A 16,048-nucleotide genomic window follows, 5' to 3' on the forward strand; every position below is an offset into this window, starting at 1 on the left:
TGAGTTTATCAGCTGCAGAGTACATGAACCCTAAAAGTTCAAAAAGCAGGAGTGGAGTTCACACGTTTCCTGTCAAGTGGAGCTCCATTGTGCAGCCACTGGTTGGTTGTTACATTAACGTTCATTAAAAAAAAAAATTATGGAGTGGAGGTCACATGTTTCCTGGTGAAAGTGGAGCACCAGGCTGCAGGCAGACCCCTCCCTAATCGTCGAGTTACTACTTCCTGCGGAGTGTGAAGTGGATGAGAAAACGTTCCTTTCTTAGGGACTGATCGTAACAAAGGTAAAAACAAAGTTTGAATAAAGTTCTTTTTTCTTTTATTGTTTTTTTTTTGTATCTGATACGATTGGCATCATATAACTTCTGTGCTCCAGGACTTGAAATTCAGCGTGGAAACATTGTTAATATGTAGAACTGAACAGGGAATTCTTTGTTCTTTTGGTCACTCGTTTGGTTAGATGAAAATGCATTCTGTATAACTGGAGGAGAAGAAATGCGGTGTATGCATATTTGCCTGGAACAAATGGAATAGTCTTTGTTTCCGGAGGACTCCAGAAAAAAGAGCACGCAATGTACAATTCTGTAATTCTTATATACTACTAGCAGAGCTTGGTAGTAAATTGTTCGCACAAACGAGTGGTCTCTTTGGAGATGTTATAGTAGGGAGTGGTGATATATGTAAACTATAGCAAAATCTTGAGTACATATATCACTGCACTCGAGTCAGGGATTTCTTGCTATAGTTATCCTCATGTATTGTAAACTGTGGGATGTACTAAACTGCATTTTAGGATGATTTGATTATTGGCTGCAATGCTCAACAGTGACATATTTTTACACACATATATGGTAATGACTCTTACTCAGAATATGTTTTCTGTACTGCTTGATACTATGTTGCAGAAGTAGTGGCTAATGTTTAACTCTTCACTTGCTGATATAGATGCAGCTGTAAAATGGAAGCATAGTAAATTATACAGAAATAATAGAAACATTACTCAAAATATTTCTACTAATAGATTTGCTGATATTATACAGTTTATCTGTGTGTAAAACACTACATTTTGAACTGTTTTATTAGGAACCTGGAAAAAAGATGTTTCGAAAATGACGATTATAAATTACAAATGCCAAGAAAAAAAATTGATGCATTTCTAATAACAATGTGGTGGCTATTGATCTGCATGGGGACAATGGGGATTATGGATGAAATAAAATGGTTACACATCCTACATAATACATTTCACCTTTTTAGATAAGAATATGGGGAAAATGACTTTTATATTTGGTGATTATGGGGAAAATATCATGGTTACACTTAACAAATATATTTTACTTATTTTGGATAAGGAAATGCACATAGTTATTTTTCCAAATGTGGATTATGGGTGGAATATTGTGGATACACATGCCAAGGACCACATTTAACTTGTTTCTGGTAGGAATATGGGAGTAGCCTGTTTTTCTACATGATGATTATAGTGGATACACATGTCATATTTGACCTGTTTATGATAAGAATATGGGTATAGTTATTTTTATACATGGGGATTTTGGGAGGAATATTATAGTTAAACATGCCTAGGAACACATTTGACATGTTTCTGATAAGAATATGAAAATAGTTATATTTTTACATGGGGATTATGGGTGGATTACTGTGGATACACATGCCAAGGACCATATTTGACATGTTTCAGATAAGAATATGAGAATAGTTATTTTTTCGACATAGGGATTATGGGTGAAATATCATGGTTAAACATGCCTCGGAACCCATTTGACATGTTTCTGTTAAGAATATAAAAATAGTTATTTTTCTATATGAGAATCATAGGTGGATTACTGTGGATACACATGCCAAGGACCAATTTGACCTTTTTCTGATACAAATATGGAAATAATTATTTTTATACATGGAGATTACAGGTGAAATATTATGGTTTCTGATAAGAATATGGGTATAATTATTCTACATGGGGATTACAGATGGAATATCATGGTTCCACTTAACAAGGAACATATTTGATCTTTTTCAGATAAGAACACAGCTGTTATTTTTTAATCATTGAGTTTATGTGTGGAATATCATGGTTACACATCCCACAAAATCTATTTTTACCTGATTTTTATATAAATCACTTAGGAAACACTCAAAGTGGTTGAAAAAGCTGAACTTTTCTTTTTTGTTACCTTTTTGGATTCTATGCATGAATGTAAAAAAAAAAAATCAATGTGTTGCTCCCCCAACAGGCCCCGTAATACTTATCTAATTCTCCTCTTGATCCAGCAATGTGCTGGCCTGGGTTTCTCTGTCCTCATTGGCTTAGACACAGCAGTGGGAACTGGCTCACAGCCAGTGAGGAGAAAGCAAGGGGTGGGGCCGAGCCATGGCTCTATGTGTCTTATGAATGCATAGAGCAGGGCTCAGGAGCAAGCACGCACCAGTGCCTCCATAGCAAGCTTCTTACTATTGGGAGCACTGGTCAGGGGGGAGGGGTCAGGAGCTCCGGTGGGGGACCCGAGAAGAGGAGGATTGGGGTGCTCTGTGCAAAACCACTGTACAGCGCAGGTAAGTATAAGATGTTTGTTATTTAAAAAAAAAAAAAAAAGAACCTTTAATAACAAAGTAACATATCTAATTGGTTTCTGATAAGATGTTCCTTGGTATGGGTAATCATCATATTCTACCAATTATCCCCATATGTAAATTAATTATTACCCATATTCTTATCCAAAACAAATTAAATGTGTTCCTTGGCATGTGTAGCCATGATAACGCACCCATAATCCCCATGTAGAAAAATAATTATATCCATATTATTATCAGAAATGTCAAATATCGTCCTCGCATTGTGTAACCATGGAAATCCACCCACAGTCCCCATATAGAATTATAATTATCAGAACCTTTTCAAAAATGGTAAATGTGCTCCTTGTTAAATCTAACCATGATATTCCACCCAAAATCCACAGAAAAAAATGTTTTAACCATATTATTATCATAAACAGGTGAAATACACTTCACAGGATTTAAGACAAAGATATAGCCACCATGCCCCCTTCAGCCCCCAGCCCTCCCCCGATGCCCTTGAAGCAATATTATTATACCCATATTCTTATCAGACACGAATCAGAAATCTTGGCATGTGTAATCTTGGTATTCCACCCATATTCCCCGTGCAGAAAAATATTTATATGCATATCATCATCAGAAATAAGTATAATTACTTTATTTTAGTAACCATGATATTCTATCTATAATGCCCATGTGGACAAAAAAATTATGCCCATATATCTATCATAAACAGGTCAAATACATTATGTAAAATGTGTAATGATGATATCCCCCCCCCCAATCCCCTTGGAGAAAAATAGTTATATCCATATTCTTATCAGACACAGGTTAAGTATTGTCCTTGGCATGTGTAACCTCGATATTCAACATCGACCGGTCAGTTGGGTTCCTAGGCATGTGTCAGGGTCCTGTCCACAGCAGAAGTCCTGGCGTTTCTGCCAATACTCTACATGGCCGCAGAGGGACACAGCAGCCTCAGTCTGGTGCCAGACGGCCTTTATAAGGAGGTTCATCACGTCCTCTGGTTGCTGGATGATCCCTAGCTCCCTGTTGTTTGTTCCTACTACCTGTGACTTCCTGATTCCAACCCAGCTTGTACTTGGACCTGTCTGCTCTACTGACCCCCTGATCTGACCTCGGCTTGGCTAAAGGCTCTCTCTTGCTCCTTTGTGCATGACCTCGGCCATCCCACCTGACTATGTCTGTTCTGTTCCCCACCCGGTACCTGACCTTGGCTCGAACTGACTAACCAAACATCCAAATCCCGGAAGGCTTGCATACCACGCACAGGCGCCTCCAGTCTGCAGACCTATCTCCGTGCACCAGCTGTGCTCCTGAGCGTACCACCAACCAGCACTCCTACAGGCGACCTGTGCAACTTTGGGCCTGACTCCTGCTGTCCCACTCTCAGGGGAACTTAGCAGCAAAGGGAAGCCCTCTCTCCATTGGCCTCCATCACCAGGTACGTGATAGCATGTTTAACCATTATATTCCACCCAGAAAAAAGAATTATACCAATAATCTTTTCAGAAACAGGTTAAATATGTTCCCTGTTAAATGTAAACATTTGCCCCAATAACCCCCGTATATAAAAGTAATTTTACCCATATTTTGTTATCAGAAACAGGTCAAGTGTATTTTTGGAATGTGTAATTATGATATTCCCCCATAATCCCTTTGTAGAAAAATAATTGTACCCGTATGCTTATCAGAAAAAGGTTAAATTGTTCTTTGGAAATAGGTTTAATATACAGTATGTTGTTAAGTGTAACCATGATATTTCAGCCATAATCCCCATGAAGAAAAATAATTATATGAATATTCCTTTCAGGAGCAGGTCAAATGCATTACATAGGATGTGTATCCATGACATTCCACCAATAATCCCTATGTAGAAAAATAATGATACCCATGTTCTTATCAGAAACAGGCCAAATGTGTTCCTATGCATGTTTAGTCTTAAAATTACACCCATAATCCCCAGTAAAAAATTAATTAAACCCATAATGTTTTCAGAAGCACGTTAAATATTTTTCTTGTCAGGTGTAACTATGATGTTCCCCATAATACCCATATAGAAAAATTATTATACCCAAATTCTTATCAGAAATATGTTACATATGTTCCTTGTAAAATATATAACCATGATATTCTGCCCATAATCCCCATGTAGAAAAATCATTATTTGCATATTCTTATCAGAAATAGGTAAATAAATTCCTTGTTAAGTGTAACCATGATATTCCATTCATAATCCCCATGGAGTTCAATAATTATACCCATATTCCTATCAGAAACATGTCAAATACCTTTGCGTAGGATGTGTAAAATGAAGATATCCGCCCCCCCATAATCTGCTTGTAGAAAAATAACTATACGCATACTCTTATCAGAAAAAGGTCAAGTATGGTCCTTGGCGTGTGTTTCCTTAATAATACACCCATAATCCCATGTAAAAAAATAACTATACTGTAATGGGGTTTGCTCAGCAGCGGGTGTGTGTGACCCCCTGGGTCAGTTCACAACACAAAAAAACAGGCACAGCAAAACAGCATTGTAGGTGAAAAAACAAAAAGGTGCAGTTTATTTACAGTTGCAAGAAAAAGTATGTGAACCCTCTGGGATTACGTGGAGTTTTGCATGAATTGGGTATAAAATGGGCTCTGAACGTCATCTAAGTCACAACAATAGAAGAACACAGTCTGCTGAACATAATACTACACAAACATTAGATGTTGCCATGGTTTAATTGCACATAACATGTACACATTCACAGTGCAGGGAGGAAAAAGTATGTGAACCTTTGGACTTAATAACTGGTTGACCCTCCTTTGGCAGCAATAACTTCAACCAAATGTTTCCTGTAGTTGCAGATCAAACCTGCACAACGATCTGGAGTAATTTTGGACCACTCCTCTTCACAAAACTGTTTCAGTGTAGCAATATTCTTGGGATGTCTGGTGTGAATCGCTCTCTTAAGGTCATGCCACAGCATTTCAATCGAGTTGAGGTCAGAACTCTGACTGGGCCACTCCAGAAGGCGTATTCTGTGCTGTTGCAGCCATTGTTTTGTTGAATTACTTGTATGCTTTGGTTCATTGTTCTGTTGCATCACCCATCCTCTGCGGAGCTTCAGTTGGCGGACAGATGGTCGTACGTTTTCCTGCAAAATGTCTTGATAAACTCTGGAATTCATTTTCCCATCAATGACAACAATCCGTCCAGGCCCTGAGGCAGCAAAGCAGCCCCAAACCATGATGCTCGCTCTGCCATGTTTTACAGTGAGGATGGGGTTTTGATGTTGGTGTGCTGTGCCTTTTTTTTCTCCACACATAGTGTTGTGTGTACTTCCCAAACAACTCAATTTTGGTTTCATCTGTCCACAGTATATTTTGCCAGTAGTGCTGTGGAACATCCAGGTGCTCTTTTGCAAACTTCAAACGTGCTGCAATCTTCTTTTTGGACAGCAATGGCTTCCTCCGTGGTGTCCTCCCATGTACTCCATTCTTGTTTAATGTTTTCCTTATTGTAGATGTGTCAACAGAAATGTTAGCATGTGCCAGAGATTTCTGTAGGTCTTTAGCTGACACTCTGGGATTCTTCTTTACCTCATGCAGCATTCTGCGCTGTGCTCTTACAGTCATTTTTACAGGATGACGACGCCTAGGGAGAGTAGCAACAGTGCTAAACTTTCTCCATTTGTAGACAGTCTGTGTTACCGTGGACACATGAACATCAAGGCTTTTGGAGATACTTTTGTAACCCTTTCCAGCTTCATGCAAGTCTACAATTCTTGATCGTAGGTCTTCTGAGAGCTCTTTTCTGCGAGGCATGGTTCACATCAGACAGTGCTTCTTGAAACCAGTAAACCCAAAACAGGTGTGTGTTTTTTAAGGGCAGGACAGCTGTCAGCAACACATCCAATATCATCACACTGATTGGAGTCAAGGTCGGCTCACTCCTGGCTCCAATTAGCTCTGGGAGAAGTCATTAAGCTAGGGCGTCACATACTTTTTCCTCCCTGCACTGTGAATGTTTACATGTTATGTGAAATTAAACCATGGCAACATCTAATGTTTGTGTAGTATTATGTTCAGCAGACTGTTCTTCTATTGTTGTGACTTATATGACGTTCAGAGCACATTTTAGGCCCAATTCATGCAAAACTCCACGTAAACCCAAGGGGTTCACATACTTTTTCTTGCAACTGTAATACACAGCGGAGCGAATAAGGGCTACAAGAAAATGGCACTGGATACTATTTAAGGAGTCAATACATGGTGTTTCGTCCAATCACATCCCCCGGACGAAGCCACGTGACCCTGTGGCGCAACGCGTTGGGGAGGGGCACTGACGTCACCACGTACCCGACTCCTACGAACGGCGACTACAGGCAGTGTGTGTCTGCACGCCATTTAGGCTGGACACATCACATTCACTAAAGGCGCTGTATTATTTTAATATCTGTAAGTGCAAAATTGGCACTAATAAACATATATTTTAAACTAAGGATAAGGCACTATTCCTCTCTCTTTTTTCCTCCTGGTAATACGTGGAGTAATAGGGAGAAAGCAGATAAAATCTGTTGGAGGGAGGACCTCACCCTGGATCTATCCATAGCAGGATCAGCAGGAGCAAAGAGGCGAATCATCCAGCCTGTTTTCCATAGAGGAACTCATCAAGTAACCCTTTACCTTTTTGAGTATTACCATCCGGGATTATGTGAATAGTACATTACAGCAATTTTAATAAGCCCTATTTAGATGGGATTTCATCCGTGATTGGACTCTCATATGTATTGGACATTTTATTAGTTATATATATATATATTTATTTTTGATATATTTATATATATATATATATATATATATATATTTAATTTTTTTTTATTTCTTTTTCGTGTGCAATTTAATGAATTGAAGATTTGATTTATATTGAAGTAATTTATGTTAATATTTTCATTTAATTGCTAATATTTTTATTTAATTATTTTTTTAATTAATCTTAATATAGGTTTAATAGGGCGCGGCATCATTTTTTATTTTTCTTGATTGTCACCAATGTACATACAATGAGGATGTAGCTAGGAACCTGCGAACTTACCTTCTTAATCTTATATCTTAAATTCTAAATTTTAAGTGGCTCACAGGATATTCCATTACTATTTAGACCTGTTCTGGTGGCCTGAGTGGGAGAAGGATTGCAAGGCTTATGTAAATTCCTGTCCCACATGTATATGGAACAAGGGTAACAGAAGCAAGACCTGGGGATTATTAAGACCTTTACCAGTTCCTGACCGTCCTTGGAGAATGATATCGATGGACTTCGTTGTAGAACTGCCACCATCAGAAGGATGTTTAGCTGTCTTTGTTATAGTGGATCGGTTTTCTAAGATGGCCCACTTATTGCCATGAAGGGAGTACCATCTGCAGCAGACACAGCTCAAATCTTTATAAGAGAGGTGGTGAGGCTCCATGGTGTCCCAGGGAACATCGTCTCGGATCGAGGGGTGCAATTCACCTCAAAATTCTGGAAAGCTCTTTGCGAGAAGTTGAAATTGGGACTCACTCTCTTCCGCCTATCACCCTCAGACCAACGGCCAAACAGAAAGAACCAAACAGACCTTGGAACAGTACATTCGTTGTTTCACGTTCTTTTCCCAAGATGACAGGGTATCACTTTTACCCTTGGCTGAATTTGCATATAATAATTCAAAACACAGCCACAAAACAGTCTCCTTTCTTCTCTAACTGGATTTCACCCTGCATTAATTTCCAATCTAGTGCTTAAATCAGCAATCCCAGCAGTCCAAGATACCTTTGAATTCCTTCAACAGAACAACAAGATGCTACAGGAGACAATTTCAAAGGCTCAGCTAGATAATAAGAAATTCTTTGACAGAAAACGGAAAGGGGACCTGGTCCTGGAACCTGGCGAAGAGGTATGGTTGTCAACAGCCAATCTAAGGTTAACCTGTCTCTCAAGGAAGTTAGGTCCCAAAATTCGTGGGACCTTTTCCAGTAAAAAGGAGAATTAATAATGTAGCATATGAGCTCACACTACTAGAATCACTAAAAGTCCATCCCGTATTCCATGTATCATTGCTCAAGACGGCAGTCTCTAACCCCTTTCCAGGTCAGGAATTGGGGCCACCTGAACCAGTGATCATCGACGGCAAAGAGGAGTATGAGGTAGAAACTATTGTTGACTGTAGGAAAAGGAGGAACCAACTCCAATATTTAATTAAATGGAAAGGTTATGGACTTAAAGACAATTCATGGGAACCGGAGTCTAACATCCACGGTAAAGATTTAATCGTGGCATTCAAGCACAGGCATCCAGAGAAGATGGCCCAGTTGGGCATCCGGAGGCTTCCCTTAGGGAGGGGGCACTGTCAAGGATCCCGTGCAGCCGTGTGATGGCGACGGATCCCTTCGGGCCACGGCAGTGCGAGTGCACATTTGCGGGAGTGTGCAGGCGCGCATGCGCAGGAGCGTGCAAGTGTGCGCATGCGCAGTAGGGTACACATCACCGCAAGGCGGGCTATTTAAACCTGCAATACAGTGTAATCAATGCCGTCTGGTCTATAACGTCCTGCACTCCATAACTTGATTCTGTTGCCTGTATCCTGATCTGACCTGACTAAGAAAGAACTCCGCCTGCACCGACCCCGGCTATCCCTGACTATCCGCTTGCCTGCTCCCTTGTACTTGATTTGCTCGTTTGATCCTGACTCTGCTGCACCTACATACCTGTGTCTGCACCTGGCTTGTATTCTGATTGCTGACATACTTACCTGCTGCACAAACGGTCCTGCACCCGGCCTGCATCCTGGTCACTGCCATACCTGCCTGCTGCCGCACCCATGCTTCTGTGTCCAGTCCCAGTCTGTATCCTGATTGCCGTCATACCTTCCCGCTGCTGCACCTACGTTCCTGCATCTGCACTGGCCTGCATCCGGATCTCCTGGTTCTTCACCTACCTGCTGCCAGCTCCAGACCTACTCAACATTCGTGCCACTCTTGGCTCTGCGCCCTCTGTTCTCACTATCAGGGGCTCCGAGCGGGAGTCCTAAGAGGATGCCTCCTCTCCACGTCAGGCTCCTCAACCAGGTAGATGACAGGGATTTTGGGAAAGCTTGGGAGGATGGTGAGAACGAGCATCGGTCTAAAAGGGGGTTAGCTACCAAATTAAAATCGCCTCCCACCAGTAAATGGAGGGATAGAAACCCATCAAGAATTTTGAAAAACCGGGAAAAAAAGGATGCTTGCGCCAAATGTGGTGCATAGACATTAGCGATCGTGAGTTCACGACCTGAGAGGGTGCCTTTAATAATGATAAATCTGCTCTCAGGGTCACGATAAACATGTTGAACATCAAAGAGAAATGAGTTGTGTAAACATATGGCCACACCTCTACTTTTAGTAGAGTGTAAGGTGTAGAACCCCTGTTTGTAAGATCTATGAAAATATGTCGGGTGTTTAGTGGCTGCAAAATGGGTTTCCTGTAGTAAAATAATTTTTTCCCCTAGACGTTTATATTGAAAGAAGGCAGTTTTGTGCTTATTTGGTGAGTTGAATCCCTGGACATTATGTGAAATACACTGGATTACCATGGCAAACAAGAATCATATCTATCAGCATTATAGTATGCATTTGAAAGGTATCCCATATAGTTTTTCTAAACAGTGGAGCATATAGATCCACATCAGACAAGGCTAAATCCGCCAGTATCAATTTATGGAGCATCCAAGCCCCAATATGGGGGCCGGGACATCCACAAACTGGTGTATAAGCAACATCATGTACCAAAATTGTCAAAGAAATAGAAACATAAAGCAATAGAATTGGAGCTTTTAGAGCTCCTACAACTAAAGGAATCGCTATTAACCATGGATCAGGTGGGCTATCTGCCATACCTGAAAAGACATAAGAATCAAACATCAAAGGGCCAATCGGACCCAAACTCTGCCGCCGTTAAACACGGGGAATGGAGTGGCCACCCCACAACTGGGCGGTGACATCTCCGGCCATGCTAGGCGGCAGGGTGGGGTCACGTGTCCAAGAGTTTTAAAACCTTAGCGTATGGGTGGTAAAGTAAAGGTCTGAAGACCTCTGTTGATCTTTTGCTCAACCAGACAGATGAAGAGGAAATCAAACATAATAAACGTATGAGTATGAAGAGATCTCAGCATTGACCAAAAAGCCATCCAAAGGGTGTATGACATACAAATAAGCAGAATCCTTTCATCCTGGTTCTTGCCTGACTCTCCTCTTTTCCCTTAGTGGAGATGGAGTATGCCAAATGGGGGATACCCGAGGGGTGGACGTTGAGGTGAGGGAGCGTCCGCCAGGCCTAATTTAACCAGGATTTCTCGGCCTTCAGGAAGAGATGTGCTACCATTGTGTGGGACTATCAGCTTAAAGGGGAATCCCCATTTGTAGTAGATACCAGCTGAAAAAAGGGTAGATGTGATTTCCTTAATTTTTCTGCGTTTCTCCAACATGGTCGGAGAGACATCTGGAAATACAGTATTTGCAATGTTGAACTTTCAAAAGTGCTCGTTGAAGTATTGCGAGCAGCACTGAGTATATTTTCTTTGGTCAGGAAATCTTTCATACACGGGACAATGTCGCGAGGCGGTTTATCATTAGGAGGTTTTGGGCGCAGAGCTCTATGGATGCGATCACAAACGAAGGATCCAGTATCGTGGTCCGGGAGGAGGGACCTAAATAACTTGGTTGTGGTCTGTGAAAGGTCAGTCACAGTCTCTGGGACTCAATGAATTTGTAGATTATGTCTGCGGTTGTCCAGATCCTCAACCTACGCCTGCAGCTGCGTAAAGGATGTCTGCAAGTGATCGTGATCTCTGGACAGCTCGCCATAAGCTAAGCTGAGCTTGCCATGTTTTGTTTCTAAACAGTCAGTTCTGGAACCCAACGCAGCTATTTCCTGAGAGAGGACGTTTGTGCTCTTGTGGAGTTCTGAGTGGAATTTAACAGCTAACTTGGTGTACATAGTTTCCAGGCAAGATTCCAAATCCCCCTTAGTAAGTTGCTGTGTGTACTCACTGTCCTGAGCTGAAGGATCCTGCATGGAACCGGAAGGAGATGCTCGTTCTGCGGTATCTTGAGACCTGCTGCAAATCTCGTGCGTTTTCATTAAATATGTCGTAAGGGATTTTTGTGCATTACCCCTACGTTTCTTTTTTGGTGGACGGCATGCAGGAAGTCTCCTGGGGGTGATCAATTGAATTTTATATAACCAAGGATAGTATTGACCCCAGGGGACCTAAAATGCCCGGTACTGGTGCAATAGTATAGTTACATAGATGCAATCAGGCATCTAAACACAATTTCCATATTGTAAAAATTAGATTCAACATATGGGTTTAATAAGTGGATATCAGCTGTCTGCTTATATGCAATGAGGGTCAGAGAACCAGAAACTGGCCCAACCACTGTAATTGGGCCAGATAAGGCGCAGGGGACCGCCTGGCATAGGATCTCCAGGACTCCAGAATCTAGAGCTGGTCAGATGGGGTGTAGGGAGCCCAGGTACCTGACTCCCAGGCAGTTGCAGGCCCCCAAAAGCTTCTGGGCCCAATAGGGGCTACGTTTATGGTGATATAGGCCCCAGACACCTGTCAGAGTCCCTGGGACACTGGTAAGGTACCTGATGGGTGCTGGCTGCACTCCCCCCGCTGGCTGTACTCACGGTTGAGCTGGATGGTGTCCAGAACAGGGGCCTGTTGTGGCAGGCTGCGGTAGGCCTTAACAGGCCGGGTATGCCAGCTGCTGCGGAGAGGGGCCAAACGCAATCCTTTCCCCTCTTCTACATGCGGGGAGGGTTGGAAAGGCCTCCGGTGCCCACCAGAGGCTCCCCACTGTCCAGATGGTAGCAGATTATGCGAGGAGGAGAGATCGCAGTAGGCCGCACCGAGCCCAGTGTGTCTGCCACCACAGAGAGGGGCCAAAGTCACTCCACTCCCCTCCTCTAGGTGCGGGCAGGGTCGGGGAGAATTCCGGTGCCCACCAATGGCTCTCTGCTGCCCGGATGGCAGTGGATTCAGGTGTAAGGCGCCGGAGCTAGCGATTATGCGGCCGCTCCGGTCGCCATACTGGACATGCCCCAAGGGCAGTAATTCTAACACTAGACCTCCTCTGTAAATCTAAAATGGTAGCTTGTAAAGGCTTTTAAAACGTTGCCTATGGATATTAAAAATGTATGCAGTTTGTCGCCATTGCACAGGGCATGCACAGTTTTGGTGCTATCCTGACATTTCAGGGCCTTCAAACTGTGATAGGTAGTGAAGAAGTGAAATGAGGAAGTTACGCACCTTCAGGTTGTCAAAGTGGTCATTCAATTTCAGGCTCCTGTATGTGGCTAGGTTACCAAAAAGTCTCAGACGTGTGGTATCCCCATACTTGGTAGAAGTAGAAGAATGTATTTTAGGGTGTAATTTCATATATACCCATGGCTTGTGTGAGAAATATATAATTTAAATGACAACTTTGTAAAAAAAAGAATTTTTTTTCTCATTTTCCAGAAATTTGTGGAAAAAAATAAATCGTCCATGGACTCAATATGCCTCTCAGCAGATAGCTTAGGGTGTCTACTTTCTGAAAAGGGGTCATTTGGGGGTGTTTGTACTATCCTAGTATTTTAGCACTTCAAGAAATGTGATTAGCAGTCAGAAAGTAAAAGCTGTGTAAATTCCATTATCTATACCATAGTTTGTAGATGCTATAACTTTCACACAAAGCAATCAATATACACTTATTGGGATTTTTTTTAACCAAAAATATGTAGCAGAATACATTTTGGCCTAAATTTATGACGAAATTTTAGTTTTTTTGGATATTGTTTATGACAGAAATGAGAAAATATCTTTTTTTTTCAAAACATTTTTGTTTATAGCGCCAAAAAAAGCGCACAGGTTATCAAATACCACCAAAAGAAGCTCTATTTGTGTGAAAAAAAGGACACAAGTAGTTTGTAGATGCTATAACTTTCACACAAAGTAATCAATATACACTTATTGGGATTTTCTTTTTACCAAAAACATGTAGCAGAATACATTTTGGTCTAAATGTATAACTAACTTTGAGTTTACTGTATATTTTTATAGCCGAAAGTACAAAATATAGTTTTTTTTCAAAATTTTCAGTCTTCTTTTGTTTATAGCGCGAAAAATAAAAAGCGCACAGGTGAATCAAATACCACTGAAAAAAAGCTCTATTTGTGTGCAAACAAGGACGTAAATTTTGTTTAGGTACAGCATTGTATGACCGCTCAATTATCAGTTGAATTAGTGCAGCGCCGAGTAGCAAAAAGAGGCCTTGTCATTAAGGGGGGTAAATCCTCTAGAGGGCAAGTGGTTAATTGATTCCGACATAGACCATTCAGACGAGTTCACTGGAATCCTCAATTATCCACGTAATCATTCTCTATGGCTTCCATAGGATCTTAATTTTTTTTTTTTTTTGCAACAACTTTTGACTATTATTCTGGAAGATAATTTCTTCTTCTTTAAGGAGAATTACTGTTTGCAGCTCATAAGAGCAGGTTCTAAAGTCTCCCCCTCCATATGCAAATACATTTATGGATATGATAGAGAATGCATTCATATATCATAGTGACCTCTTTATTCAATACTGCCTATGTTGGTATATATTCATTGATGATGCATTTGCTGTGTGTACAGGCAACTTGGACACCTTATTTATCTTTATTTCATATTTAAATTTTTTTATACCTGGTCTGGTAGATTCATCATGTCGATGAGTACAATAGAAATTCCATTTTTAGACACTCTTAAAACTGCAAGATGGGCACATTGTGAGAGATTTATATATTAAACCCACAGATTGTAACCAGTTATTACTTTTCTCTAGTTTTCATCCATTGGGGGTTTTAAATGTATTCCCCTTAGCCAGTTAACCTGCATTTCAAGGATTGTCAATGACCCACAAGTTCATGATAATACATTCGATGAGATGGAAGGCAGACTTCGACAACGGGGATATCCTGTCAGTTTTATTGAAAAAAGGGATCATTTATCCAAACATAAAAGTAAAGAGTTGAATTCTTGTAGACTGCCTTTTTCACCTCCCAATTTCATCCTTACTTTAATTGTGTTCTCAATATAATTAAAAAAACATTGGTCCATTTTGAGCACTAATTATCCATCCGTGCCAGAATTTAGACTTCCACGTTACTTTGGTTCTTACCCATCTTAATTGCATTCAGTGTAACAGTATGATTAAGGGAAAGTCCTTTTCCCATCCACATTTAGGGTATAATATACCTATTAAGGATTATTATACCTGTCAGTCATCATTTCTGGTATATATCATAAAATATCCATGTGGTTTATATATTGGAGAGACTACTCATAAAGTTTAAGGAACGAATAGCCAGACATAAGTACTCAGTCAGAGCTAAACTTACTAAATTACCTTTCGCTAGACATTTTGTGAAAAAGGGTCACACTATATCCCACCTTAGATTTATGGTTATTGATGGAATACCCCAAAAAAGACATGGGGCAGTAGAGAATTGTCTTTGAGAAAACGGGAAGCGCAGTGGATTCCCCATTTAGATATATTATACCCTAAGGCCCATCATGCCTCTGCCTTTGGGAGTCATGCTTGTAACTGTCAATCATGCAATGCCTCATTGGACTTGTAGTTTGGCAACAGCTGGAGGGCTATCAGTTTGACACCCGTGCCCTAAGGTATTGAACTTTTGATCTGTATTTATTTCTCTGATTTGTATATGAGTTGAGTTCTTCATTATGGTGTGTATATGCAGTATATATAAAATGCTTTTTTTTGTTCAAATAGTGTATATGTATATTTTTGTAACCGTTATCTTTGCCAGCATTCTCTACTTGTGATAGGAAAGTCTTTTCACCTGACAGATTGTTCGCTCCAGCTATGTTCATAAGATATAATTGTTTAACCTGTCACTAATGAATGTAAATGATTTCAGTTTTTTGATGATTATAAATTGAGTTAATTTTTAGTTTCTATATTTAATGTATTCTAATCTGAAGAAGGGTGTTATCTATATAGCCCAAAATGGTTTGTTGAACACTGTATTTGCCGTTTTGTAATTTTTGTACATATTTTTTTCTACATTAAAATGTGAAGTGCAGAAATCCTTTTCTTCTTTTTTTTTCTATATTTGTCCTTTTGGGAGGGCCTGATTGCTATGCACTGAGACTTATTACCAATGTTAATAAGAATATCATCAAAAAGTTAATTTATTTCAGTAATTCAATTCAAAAGGTGAAACTCAGATATATTATATAGATTTAGTACACACAGAGTGATATATTTCAAGCATTTATTTCTTTTAATTTTGATGATTATGGCTTACAGCTAGTGAAAACCCAAAATTCAGTCTCTCAGAAAATTAGAATATTACATAGGATGAATTAAAAAAAATAATTTTTAATACAG

The 16,048-nt window shown here is 40.4% G+C and overlaps 1 protein-coding gene across 5 annotated transcripts in view; it reads left to right on the forward strand.

The window, feature by feature from the left end:
- Positions 1 to 206: 206 nt before the first annotated feature.
- Positions 207 to 16,048, forward strand: part of SERHL2 (serine hydrolase like 2) — an 801,854-nt gene continuing 786,012 nt past the window's right edge. For 2 of the 5 annotated variants that reach the window (XR_016313777.1, XM_089684280.1), the window contains exon 1: positions 207 to 283. The gene's annotated coding sequence lies outside the window, so the exon portion shown is untranslated. The remainder of the gene's footprint in view (positions 284 to 16,048) is intronic. The other 3 variants (XM_089684279.1, XM_089684277.1, XM_089684278.1) reach the window with 3 other exon arrangements.

Source organism: Staurois parvus, unplaced genomic scaffold (assembly GCF_062004578.1).
Source record: "Staurois parvus isolate SC_StPar_1 unplaced genomic scaffold, SC_StPar_1.0 ptg000341l, whole genome shotgun sequence".
Classification (NCBI taxonomy): Eukaryota; Metazoa; Chordata; class Amphibia; order Anura; family Ranidae; genus Staurois; species Staurois parvus.